At 43.4% G+C, this 12,865-nt stretch overlaps 4 non-coding genes across 4 annotated transcripts; all 4 read right to left on the bottom strand.

Moving 5' to 3' along the window:
• Nucleotides 1-5,857: 5,857 nt before the first annotated feature.
• Nucleotides 5,858-5,930, bottom strand: trnaf-gaa (transfer RNA phenylalanine (anticodon GAA)). Its single transcript has one exon. It is a non-coding gene; the product is annotated as a tRNA-Phe (tRNA).
• A 1,060-nt stretch (nt 5,931-6,990) lies between these two features.
• On the bottom strand, nt 6,991-7,063 carry trnaf-gaa (transfer RNA phenylalanine (anticodon GAA)). Its single transcript has one exon. It is a non-coding gene; the product is annotated as a tRNA-Phe (tRNA).
• A 1,500-nt stretch (nt 7,064-8,563) lies between these two features.
• trnaf-gaa (transfer RNA phenylalanine (anticodon GAA)) lies at nt 8,564-8,636 on the bottom strand. Its single transcript has one exon. It is a non-coding gene; the product is annotated as a tRNA-Phe (tRNA).
• Nucleotides 8,637-12,357: 3,721 nt separating this feature from the next.
• trnaf-gaa (transfer RNA phenylalanine (anticodon GAA)) lies at nt 12,358-12,430 on the bottom strand. Its single transcript has one exon. It is a non-coding gene; the product is annotated as a tRNA-Phe (tRNA).
• Between the last annotated feature and the right edge of the window lie 435 nt (nt 12,431-12,865).

Genomic DNA, 12,865 nt, shown 5'->3' with positions numbered 1-12,865 from the left:
TAAAAAAGAAGACATTACTTACTTTCAGAGAGCAGCGTATCACACACTCTAACCAACGGAGCTAACCGGCCGCTGGCTACAGAGCACAATTGTTGAGATGCACTGAGCCTCTCTGCAAGTGCTGGAGCGCAAACTAACAAGTCCACCAACAGCATAGCCTGACAAGACTGGACACTCTTGTTTGCTCCTTGTGGCAATTCCAAGCAGCCGGGGAATTTAATCAATTGGTATTGTGTTTGCTTAGCATGCAATAGGTATTATTGGGATCGATGCCCGCATTCCCCAAAAACACATTTTTTTGTGGATCCAAGAAAGCTCCAGTTCACACTTCATTGCAGCCTTGTCTTACGACAACCTACTGTCATGTAAAACATTGACAAGAAACTGTCATGTAACAATGACAAGAAACTCTCATTTAAACACTGATGCCACAATGTCAGATAAAAAGAAGACATTACTTACTTTCAGAGAGCAGCGTATCACACACACTCTAACCAACGGAGCTAACCGGCCGCTGGCTACAGAGCACAATTGTTGAGATGCACTGAGCCTCTCTGCAAGTGCTGGAGCGCAAACTAACAAGTCCACCAACAGCATAGCCTGACAAGACTGGACACTCTTGTTTGCTCCTTGTGGCAATTCCAAGCAGCCGGGGAATTTAATCAATTGGTATTGTGTTTGCTTAGCATGCAATAGGTATTATTGGGATCGATGCCCGCATTCCCCAAAAACACATTTTTTTGTGGATCCAAGAAAGCTCCAGTTCACACTTCATTGCAGCCTTGTCTTACGACAACCTACTGTCATGTAAAACATTGACAAGAAACTGTCATGTAACAATGACAAGAAACTCTCATGTAAACACTGATGCCACAATGTCAGATAAAAAAGAAGACATTACTTACTTTCAGAGAGCAGCGTATCACACACTCTAACCAACGGAGCTAACCGGCCGCTGGCTACAGAGCACAATTGTTGAGATGCACTGAGCCTCTCTGCAAGTGCTGGAGCGCAAACTAACAAGTCCACCAACAGCATAGCCTGACAAGACTGGACACTCTTGTTTGCTCCTTGTGGCAATTCCAAGCAGCCGGGGAATTTAATCAATTGGTATTGTGTTTGCTTAGCATGCAATAGGTATTATTGGGATCGATGCCCGCATTCCCCAAAAACACATTTTTTTGTGGATCCAAGAAAGCTCCAGTTCACACTTCATTGCAGCCTTGTCTTACGACAACCTACTGTCATGTAAAACATTGACAAGAAACTGTCATGTAACAATGACAAGAAACTCTCATGTAAACACTGATGCCACAATGTCAGATAAAAAAGAAGACATTACTTACTTTCAGAGAGCAGCGTATCACACACTCTAACCAACGGAGCTAACCGGCCGCTGGCTACAGAGCACAATTGTTGAGATGCACTGAGCCTCTCTGCAAGTGCTGGAGCGCAAACTAACAAGTCCACCAACAGCATAGCCTGACAAGACTGGACACTCTTGTTTGCTCCTTGTGGCAATTCCAAGCAGCCGGGGAATTTAATCAATTGGTATTGTGTTTGCTTAGCATGCAATAGGTATTATTGGGATCGATGCCCGCATTCCCCAAAAACACATTTTTTTGTGGATCCAAGAAAGCTCCAGTTCACACTTCATTGCAGCCTTGTCTTACGACAACCTACTGTCATGTAAAACATTGACAAGAAACTGTCATGTAACAATGACAAGAAACTCTCATTTAAACACTGATGCCACAATGTCAGATAAAAAGAAGACATTACTTACTTTCAGAGAGCAGCGTATCACACACACTCTAACCAACGGAGCTAACCGGCCGCTGGCTACAGAGCACAATTGTTGAGATGCACTGAGCCTCTCTGCAAGTGCTGGAGCGCAAACTAACAAGTCCACCAACAGCATAGCCTGACAAGACTGGACACTCTTGTTTGCTCCTTGTGGCAATTCCAAGCAGCCGGGGAATTTAATCAATTGGTATTGTGTTTGCTTAGCATGCAATAGGTATTATTGGGATCGATGCCCGCATTCCCCAAAAACACATTTTTTTGTGGATCCAAGAAAGCTCCAGTTCACACTTCATTGCAGCCTTGTCTTACGACAACCTACTGTCATGTAAAACATTGACAAGAAACTGTCATGTAACAATGACAAGAAACTCTCATGTAAACACTGATGCCACAATGTCAGATAAAAAAGAAGACATTACTTACTTTCAGAGAGCAGCGTATCACACACTCTAACCAACGGAGCTAACCGGCCGCTGGCTACAGAGCACAATTGTTGAGATGCACTGAGCCTCTCTGCAAGTGCTGGAGCGCAAACTAACAAGTCCACCAACAGCATAGCCTGACAAGACTGGACACTCTTGTTTGCTCCTTGTGGCAATTCCAAGCAGCCGGGGAATTTAATCAATTGGTATTGTGTTTGCTTAGCATGCAATAGGTATTATTGGGATCGATGCCCGCATTCCCCAAAAACACATTTTTTTGTGGATCCAAGAAAGCTCCAGTTCACACTTCATTGCAGCCTTGTCTTACGACAACCTACTGTCATGTAAAACATTGACAAGAAACTGTCATGTAACAATGACAAGAAACTCTCATGTAAACACTGATGCCACAATGTCAGATAAAAAAGAAGACATTACTTACTTTCAGAGAGCAGCGTATCACACACTCTAACCAACGGAGCTAACCGGCCGCTGGCTACAGAGCACAATTGTTGAGATGCACTGAGCCTCTCTGCAAGTGCTGGAGCGCAAACTAACAAGTCCACCAACAGCATAGCCTGACAAGACTGGACACTCTTGTTTGCTCCTTGTGGCAATTCCAAGCAGCCGGGGAATTTAATCAATTGGTATTGTGTTTGCTTAGCATGCAATAGGTATTATTGGGATCGATGCCCGCATTCCCCAAAAACACATTTTTTTGTGGATCCAAGAAAGCTCCAGTTCACACTTCATGCAGCCTTGTCTTAACGACAACCTACTGTCATGTAACAATGGGAAGCAACTATCCTGTCACACTGATGTCAAAATGTCAGATGAAAAACAAGAATTACTTACTTTCAGAGAAGCAGCGTGGCAAACATTGATGCCCACAAACAAAGCTGTGGATAGTTTCCTTGAAGCCAGAGCATATAGAAAGAACAAATACAAATGCCGAAAACCAGGATCGAACCAGGGACCTTTAGATTTCAGTCTAACGCTCTCCCAACTGAGCTAGCAATTCACTTAACTTCATTATGTGGCACAATTGACTACACAATTTTGACAATCAAAGTGTACATATAGCCAGTATGGGGATCGAAGCAATGAGCTTGGCGTTATTAGCACACCACACTCTAAACAAATGAGCTAACAGGCCACTAGCTATACTGGGCGCAATTGTTGAGATGCACTGAGCCTCTCTGCAAGTGCTGGTGCGCAATCTAACAAGTCCACCAACAGCATAGCCTGACAAGACTGGACACTCTTGTTTGCTCCTTGTGGCAATTCCAAACAGCCGGGGAATTTAATCAATTGGTATTGTGTTTGCTTAGCATGCAATAGGTATTATTGGGATCGATGCCCGCATTCCCCAAAAACACATTTTTTTGTGGATCCAAGAAAGCTCCAGTTCACACTTCATTGCAGCCTTGTCTTACGACAACCTACTGTCATGTAAAACATTGACAAGAAACTGTCATGTAACAGTGACAAGAAACTCTCATGTAAACACTGATGCCACAATGTCAGATAAAAAAGAAGACATTACTTACTTTCAGAGAGCAGCGTATCACACACTCTAACCAACGGAGCTAACCGGCCGCTGGCTACAGAGCACAATTGTTGAGATGCACTGAGCCTCTCTGCAAGTGCTGGAGCGCAAACTAACAAGTCCACCAACAGCATAGCCTGACAAGACTGGACACTCTTGTTTGCTCCTTGTGGCAATTCCAAGCAGCCGGGGAATTTAATCAATTGGTATTGTGTTTGCTTAGCATGCAATAGGTATTATTGGGATCGATGCCCGCATTCCCCAAAAACACATTTTTTTGTGGATCCAAGAAAGCTCCAGTTCACACTTCATGCAGCCTTGTCTTAACGACAACCTACTGTCATGTAACAATGGGAAGCAACTATCCTGTCACACTGATGTCAAAATGTCAGATGAAAAAGCAAGACATTACTTACTTTCAGAGAAGCAGCGTGGCACACCATTGAGGCCCACAAACAAAGCTGTGGATAGTTTCCTTGAAGCCAGAGCATATAGAAAGAACAAATACAAATGCCGAAAACCGGGATCGAACCAGGGACCTTTAGATCTTCAGTCTAACGCTCTCCCAACTGAGCTAGCAATTCACTTAACTTCATTATGTGGCACAATTGACAATTTACATGCATGTGACACAATTTTGACAATCAAAGTGTACATATAGCCAGTATGGGGATCGAAGCAATGAGCTTGGCGTTATTAGCACACCACACTCTAAACAAATGAGCTAACAGGCCACTAGCTATACTGGGCGCAATTGTTGAGATGCACTGAGCCTCTCTGCAAGTGCTGGTGCGCAATCTAACAAGTCCACCAACAGCATAGCCTGACAAGACTGGACACTCTTGTTTGCTCCTTGTGGCAATTCCAAGCAGCCGGGGAATTTAATCAATTGGTATTGTGTTTGCTTAGCATGCAATAGGTATTATTGGGATCGATGCCCGCATTCCCCAAAAACACATTTTTTTGTGGATCCAAGAAAGCTCCAGTTCACACTTCATTTGCAGCCTTGTCTTACGACAACCTACTGTCATGTAAAACATTGACAAGAAACTGTCATGTAACAATGACAAGAAACTCTCATGTAAACACTGATGCCACAATGTCAGATAAAAAAGAAGACATTACTTACTTTCAGAGAGCAGCGTATCACACACTCTAACCAACGGAGCTAACCGGCCGCTGGCTACAGAGCACAATTGTTGAGATGCACTGAGCCTCTCTGCAAGTGCTGGAGCGCAAACTAACAAGTCCACCAACAGCATAGCCTGACAAGACTGGACACTCTTGTTTGCTCCTTGTGGCAATTCCAAGCAGCCGGGGAATTTAATCAATTGGTATTGTGTTTGCTTAGCATGCAATAGGTATTATTGGGATCGATGCCCGCATTCCCCAAAAACACATTTTTTTGTGGATCCAAGAAAGCTCCAGTTCACACTTCATTGCAGCCTTGTCTTACGACAACCTACTGTCATGTAAAACATTGACAAGAAACTGTCATGTAACAATGACAAGAAACTCTCATGTAAACACTGATGCCACAATGTCAGATAAAAAAGAAGACATTACTTACTTTCAGAGAGCAGCGTATCACACACTCTAACCAACGGAGCTAACCGGCCGCTGGCTACAGAGCACAATTGTTGAGATGCACTGAGCCTCTCTGCAAGTGCTGGAGCGCAAACTAACAAGTCCACCAACAGCATAGCCTGACAAGACTGGACACTCTTGTTTGCTCCTTGTGGCAATTCCAAGCAGCCGGGGAATTTAATCAATTGGTATTGTGTTTGCTTAGCATGCAATAGGTATTATTGGGATCGATGCCCGCATTCCCCAAAAACACATTTTTTTGTGGATCCAAGAAAGCTCCAGTTCACACTTCATGCAGCCTTGTCTTAACGACAACCTATTGTCATGTAACAATGGGAAGCAACTATCCTGTCACACTGATGTCAAAATGTCAGATGAAAAAGCAAGACATTACTTACTTTCAGAGAAGCAGCTTGGCACACCATTGAGGCCCACAAACAAAGCTGTGGATAGTTTCCTTGAAGCCAGAGAATATAGAAAGAACAAATACAAATGACGAAAACCGGGATCGAACCAGGGACCTTTAGATCTTCAGTCTAACGCTCTCCCAACTGAGCTATTGCGGCAAATCACTTAACTTCATTATGTGGCACAATTGACAATTTACATGCATGTGACACAATTTTGACAATCAAAGTGTACATATAGCCAGTATGGGGATCGAAGCAATGAGCTTGGCGTTATTAGCACACCACACTCTAAACAAATGAGCAAACAGGCCACTAGCTATACTGGGCACAATTGTTGAGATGCACTGAGCCTCTCTGCAAGTGCTGGAGCGCAATCTAACAAGTCCACCAACAGCATAGCCTGACAAGACTGGACACTCTTGTTTGCTCCTTGTGGCAATTCCAAGCAGCCGGGGAATTTAATCAATTGGTATTGTGTTTGCTTAGCATGCAATAGGTATTATTGAGATCGATGCCCGCATTCAACAAAAACACATTTTTTTGTGGATCCAAGAAAGCTCCAGTTCACACTTCATTTGCAGCCTTGTCTTACGACAACCTACTGTCATGTAAAATAATGACAAGAAACTGTCATGTAACAATGACAAGAAACTCTCATGTAAACACTGATGCCACAATGTCAGATAAAAAAGAAGACATTACTTACTTTCAGAGAGCAGCGTATCACACACTCTAACCAACGGAGCTAACCGGCCGCTGGCTACAGAGCACAATTGTTGAGATGCACTGAGCCTCTCTGCAAGTGCTGGAGCGCAAACTAACAAGTCCACCAACAGCATAGCCTGACAAGACTGGACACTCTTGTTTGCTCCTTGTGGCAATTCCAAACAGCCGGGGAATTTAATCAATTGGTATTGTGTTTGCTTAGCATGCAATAGGTATTATTGGGATCGATGCCCGCATTCCCCAAAAACAATTTTTTTTGTGGATCCAAGAAAGCTCCAGTTCACACTTCATGCAGCCTTGTCTTAACGACAACCTACTGTCATGTAACAATGGGAAGCAACTATCCTGTCACACTGACGTCAAAATGTCAGATGAAAAAGCAAGACATTGCTTACTTTCAGAGAAGCAGCGTGGCACACCATTGAGGCCCACAAACAAAGCTGTGGATAGTTTCCTTGAAGCCAGAGCATATAGAAAGAACAAATACAAATGCCGAAAACCTGGATCGAACCAGGGCCCTTTAGATCTTCAGTCTAACGCTCTCCCAACTGAGCTATTTCAGCAATTCACTTAACTTCATTATGTGGCACAATTGACAATTTACATGCATGTGACACAATTTTGACAATCAAAGTGTGCATATAGCCAGTATGGGGATCGAAGCAATGAGCTTGGCATTATTAGCACACCACACTCTAAACAAATGAGCTAACAGGCCACTAGCTATACTGGGCGCAATTGTTGAGATGCACTGAGCCTCTCTGCAAGTGCTGGTGCGCAATCTAACAAGTCCACCAACAGCATAGCCTGACAAGACTGGACACTCTTGTTTGCTCCTTGTGGCAATTCCAAGCAGCCGGGGAATTTAATCAATTGGTATTGTGTTTGCTCAGCATGCAATAGGTATTATTGGGATCGATGCCCGCATTCCCCAAAAACAAATTTTTTTGTGGATCCAAGAAAGCTCCAGTTCACACTTTATGCAGCCTTGTCTTACGACAACCTACTGTCATGTAAAACATTGACAAGAAACTGTCATGTAACAGTGACAAGAAACTCTCATGTAAACACTGATGCCACAATGTCAGATAAAAAAGAAGACATTACTTATTTACAGAGAGCAGCGTATCACACACTCTAACCAACGGAGCTAACCGGCCGATGGCTACAGAGCACAATTGTTGAGATGCACTGAGCCTCTCTGCAAGTGCTGGAGCGCAATCTAACAAGTCCACCAACAGCATAGCCTGACAAGACTGGACACTCTTGTTTGCTCCTTGTGGCAATTCCAAGCAGCCGGGGAATTTAATCAATTGGTATTGTGTTTGCTTAGCATGCAATAGGTATTATTGAGATCGATGCCCGCATTCCCCAAAAACACATTTTTTTGTGGATCCAAGAAAGCTCCAGTTCACACTTCATTTGCAGCCTTGTCTTACGACAACCTACTGTCATGTAAAACATTGACAAGAAACTGTCATGTAACAATGACAAGAAACTCTCATGTAAACACTGATGCCACAATGTCAGATAAAAAAGAAGACATTAGTTACTTTCAGAGAGCTGCGTATCACACACTCTAACCAACGGAGCTAACCGGCCGCTGGCTACAGAGCACAATTGTTGAGATGCACTGAGCCTCTCTGCAAGTGCTGGAGCGCAATCTAACAAGTCCACCAACAGCATAGCCTGACAAGACTGGACACTCTTGTTTGCTCCTTGTGGCAATTCCAAGCAGCCGGGGAATTTAATCAATTGGTATTGTGTTTGCTTAGCATGCAATAGGTATTATTGGGATCGATGCCCGCATTCCCCAAAAACACATTTTTTTGTGGATCCAAGAAAGCTCCAGTTCACACTTCATGCAGCCTTGTCTTAACGACAACCTACTGTCATGTAACAATGGGAAGCAACTATCCTGTCACACTGATGTCAAAATGTCAGATGAAAAAGCAAGACATTACTTACTTTCAGAGAAGCAGCGTGGCACACCATTGAGGCCCACAAACAAAGTTGTGGATAGTTTCCTTGAAGCCAGAGCATATAGAAAGAACAAATACAAATGCCAAAGGATGGGATCGAACCAGGGACCTTTAGATGTTCAGTCTAACGCTCTCCCAACTGAGCTATTTCGGCAATTGAATTAAATTTATTATGTGGCACAATTGACAATTTACATGCATGTGACACAATTTTGACAATCAAAGTGTACATATAGCTAGTATGGGGATCGAAGCAATGAGCTTGGCGTTATTAGCACACCACACTCTAAACAAATGAGCTAACAGGCCACTAGCTAAAATGGGCGCAATTGTTGAGATGCACTGAGCCTCTCTGCAAGTGCTGGTGCACAATCTAACAAGTCCACCAACAGCATAGCCTGACAAGACTGGACACTCTTGTTTGCTCCTTGTGGCAATTCCAAGCAGCCGGGGAATTTAATCAATTGGTATTGTGTTTGCTCAGCATGCAATAGGTATTATTGGGATCGATGCCCGCATTCCCCAAAAACACATTTTTTTGTGGATCCAAGAAAGCTCCAGTTCACACTTCATTGCAGCCTTGTCTTACGACAACCTACTGTCATGTAAAATAATGACAAGAAACTGTCATGTAACAATGACAAGAAACTCTCATGTAAACACTGATGCCACAATGTCAGATAAAAAAGAAGACATTACTTACTTTCAGAGAGCAGCGTATCACACACTCTAACCAACGGAGCTAACCGGCCGCTGGCTACAGAGCACAATTGTTGAGATGCACTGAGCCTCTCTGCAAGTGCTGGAGCGCAAACTAACAAGTCCACCAACAGCATAGCCTGACAAGACTGGACACTCTTGTTTGCTCCTTGTGGCAATTCCAAACAGCCGGGGAATTTAATAAATTGGTATTGTGTTTGCTCAGCATGCAATAGGTATTATTGGGATCGATGCCCGCATTCCCCAAAAACACATTTTTTTGTGGATCCAAGAAAGCTCCAGTTCACACTTCATGCAGCCTTGTCTTACGACAACCTACTGTCATGTAACAACCTACTGTCATGTAAAACATTGACAAGAAACTGTCATGTAACAATGACAAGAAACTCTCATGTAAACACTGATGCCACAATGTCAGATAAAAAAGAACACATCACTTACTTTCAGAGAGCAGCGTATCACACACTCTAACCAACGGAGCTAACCGGCCGCTGGCTACAGAGCACAATTGTTGAGATGCACTGAGCCTCTCTGCAAGTGCTGGAGCGCAAACTAACAAGTCCACCAACAGCATAGCCTGACAAGACTGGACACTCTTGTTTGCTCCTTGTGGCAATTCCAAACAGCCGGGGAATTTAATCAATTGGTATTGTGTTTGCTTAGCATGCAATAGGTATTATTGGGATCGATGCCCGCATTCCCCAAAAACACATTTTTTTGTGGATCCAAGAAAGCTCCAGTTCACACTTCATTGCAGCCTTGTCTTTCAACAACCTACTGTCATGTAAAATAATGACAAGAAACTGTCATGTAACAATGACAAGAAACTCTCATGTAAACACTGATGCCACAATGTCAGATAAAAAAGAAGACATTACTTACTTTCAGAGAGCAGCGTATCACACACTCTAACCAACGGAGCTAACCGGCTGCTGGCCACAGAGCACAATTGTTGAGATGCACTGAGCCTCTCTTCAAGTGCTGGAGCGCAAACTAACAAGTCCACCAACAGCATAGCCTGACAAGACTGGACACTCTTGTTTGCTCCTTGTGGCAATTCCAAACAGCCGGGGAATTTAATAAATTGGTATTGTGTTTGCTTAGCATGCAATAGGTATTATTGGGATCGATGCACGCATTCCCCAAAAACACATTTTTTTGTGGATCCAAGAAAGCTCCAGTTCACACTTCATTGCAGCCTTGTCTTACAACAACCTACTGTCATGTAAAACATTGACAAGAAACTGTCATGTAACAATGACAAGAAACTCTCATGTAAACACTGATGCCACAATGTCAGATAAAAAAGAAGACATCACTTACTTTCAGAGAGCAGCGTATCACACACTCTAACCAACGGAGCTAACCGGCCGCTGGCTACAGAGCACAATTGTTGAGATGCACTGAGCCTCTCTGCAAGTGCTGGAGCGCAAACTAACAAGTCCACCAACAGCATAGCCTGACAAGACTGGACACTCTTGTTTGCTCCTTGTGGCAATTCCAAACAGCCGGGGAATTTAATCAATTGGTATTGTGTTTGCTTAGCATGCAATAGGTATTATTGGGATCGATGCCCGCATTCCCCAAAAACACATTTTTTTGTGGATCCAAGAAAGCTCCAGTTCACACTTCATTGCAGCCTTGTCTTACGACAACCTACTGTCATGTAAAAATTGACAAGAAACTGTCATGTAACAATGACAAGAAACTCTCATTTAAACACTGATGCCACAATGTCAGATAAAAAGAAGACATTACTTACTTTCAGAGAGCAGCGTATCACACACTCTAACCAACGGAGCTAACCGGCCGCTGGCTACAGAGCACAATTGTTGAGATGCACTGAGCCTCTCTGCAAGTGCTGGAGCGCAATCTAACAAGTCCACCAACAGCATAGCCTGACAAGACTGGACACTCTTGTTTGCTCCTTGTGGCAATTCCAAGCAGCCGGGGAATTTAATCAATTGGTATTGTGTTTGCTTAGCATGCAATAGGTATTATTGGGATCGATGCCCGCATTCCCCAAAAACACATTTTTTTGTGGATCCAAGAAAGCTCCAGTTCACACTTCATTGCAGCCTTGTCTTACGACAACCTACTGTCATGTAAAACATTGACAAGAAACTGTCATGTAAACAATGACAAGAAACTCTCATGTAAACACTGATGCCACAATGTCAGATAAAAAAGAAGACATTACTTACTTTCAGAGAGCAGCGTATCACACACTCTAACCAACGGAGCTAACCGGCCGCTGGCTACAGAGCACAATTGTTGAGATGCACTGAGCCTCTCTTCAAGTGCTGGAGCGCAAACTAACAAGTCCACCAACAGCATAGCCTGACAAGACTGGACACTCTTGTTTGCTCCTTGTGGCAATTCCAAACAGCCGGGGAATTTAATAAATTGGTATTGTGTTTGCTTAGCATGCAATAGGTATTATTGGGATCGATGCCCGCATTCCCCAAAAACACATTTTTTTGTGGATCCAAGAAAGCTCCAGTTCACACTTCATTGCAGCCTTGTCTTACAACAACCTACTGTCATGTAAAACATTGACAAGAAACTGTCATGTAACAATGACAAGAAACTCTCATGTAAACACTGATGCCACAATGTCAGATAAAAAAGAAGACATTACTTACTTTCAGAGAGCAGCGTATCACACACTCTAACCAACGGAGCTAACCGGCCGCTGGCTACAGAGCACAATTGTTGAGATGCACTGAGCCTCTCTGCAAGTGCTGGAGCGCAAACTAACAAGTCCACCAACAGCATAGCCTGACAAGACTGGACACTCTTGTTTGCTCCTTGTGGCAATTCCAAGCAGCCGGGGAATTTAATCAATTGGTATTGTGTTTGCTTAGCATGCAATAGGTATTATTGGGATCGATGCCCGCATTCCCCAAAAACACATTTTTTTGTGGATCCAAGAAAGCTCCAGTTCAAACTTCATGCAGCCTTGTCTTAACGACAACCTACTGTCATGTAACAATGGGAAGCAACTATCCTGTCACACTGATGTCAAAATGTCAGATGAAAAAGCAAGACATTACTTACTTTCAGAGAAGCAGCGTGGCACACCATTGAGGCCCACAAACAAAGCTTTGGATAGTTTCCTTGAAGCCAGAGCATATAGAAGGAACAAATACAAATGCCGAAAACCGGGATCGAACCAGGGACCTTTAGATCTTCAGTCTAACGCTCTCCCAACTGAGCTATTTCAGCAATTCACTTAACTTCATTATGTGGCACAATTGACAATTTACATGCATGTGACACAATTTTGACAATCAAAGTGTACATATAGCCAGTATGGGGATCGAAGCAATGAGCTTGGCGTTATTAGCACACCACACTCTAAACAAATGAGCTAACAGGCCACTAGCTATACTGGGCGCAATTGTTGAGATGCACTGAGCCTCTCTGCAAGTGCTGGTGCGCAATCTAACAAGTCCACCAACAGCATAGCCTGACAAGACTGGACACTCTTGTTTGCTCCTTGTGGCAATTCCAAACAGCCGGGGAATTTAATCAATTGGTATTGTGTTTGCTTAGCATGCAATAAGTATTATTGGGATCGATGCCCGCATTCCCCAAAAACATATTTTTTTGTGGATCCAAGAAAGCTCCAGTTCACACTTCATGCAGCCTTGTCTTACG

The sequence above is a fragment of the Oncorhynchus masou genome, chromosome 30, assembly GCF_036934945.1.
Source record: "Oncorhynchus masou masou isolate Uvic2021 chromosome 30, UVic_Omas_1.1, whole genome shotgun sequence".
Classification (NCBI taxonomy): domain Eukaryota; kingdom Metazoa; phylum Chordata; class Actinopteri; order Salmoniformes; family Salmonidae; genus Oncorhynchus; species Oncorhynchus masou.
Note: the sequence above shows the minus strand (reverse complement) of the source record. Positions and strands in the feature narration are given on the sequence as shown.